This window comes from Octopus bimaculoides, chromosome 18 (assembly GCF_001194135.2).
Source record: "Octopus bimaculoides isolate UCB-OBI-ISO-001 chromosome 18, ASM119413v2, whole genome shotgun sequence".
Lineage (NCBI taxonomy): Eukaryota > Metazoa > Mollusca > Cephalopoda > Octopoda > Octopodidae > Octopus > Octopus bimaculoides.
Window position 1 is genome coordinate 1,423,872 of NC_068998.1, and position 697 is coordinate 1,424,568.

The following is a 697-nucleotide window of genomic DNA, read 5'->3' on the forward strand; positions in this document are numbered from 1 at the left end:
ACATGGTACCGGGTTCAGTCCCACTGCGTGGCACCTTGGACAGGTTTCTTCTACTATAGCCTCAGGCCGACTAAAGCTATGTGAGGGGATTTGGTAGACGGAAACTGAAAGAAGCCCGTCGTATATATGTAAATATGTATATATATATATGTGTGTGTGTGTATATGTTTGTGTCTGTGTTTGTCCCCCCAACATCGCTTGACAACTGATGCTGGTGTGTTTACATTCCCGTAACTAAGCGGTTTGGTGAAAGTGACCGATAGAATAAGTACTAGGCTTACAAAGAATAAGTCCTGGGATCGATTTGCTCGAGTAAAGGCGGTGCTCCAGCATGGCTACAGTCAAATGATTGAAACATGTAAAAGAATAAAAGAATAACACTGTATATTCGTTGTTTATAAATATTGGTTTCAAATTTTGGCCTCTGTCTTTATGCCTCTCTGGTCGTTTATTTATCTGTCTGTCTATCGATATATCTATTTGTGTATTAAATGCACGCGCGCGCACACACACACACATATGTATGTATGTATGTATTCTATACATACGTATGTGATGCGAGATGTTTCTGTATGTGTGTGCGAATCGTTCACTCATCCCTGTCTGTGTATGTGTGATATTCATGTCCATCTGTGCATGTATCCGTTCTCTCTCTCTCTCTCTCTCTCTCTCTCTCTCTCTCTCTCTCTCTCTCTCT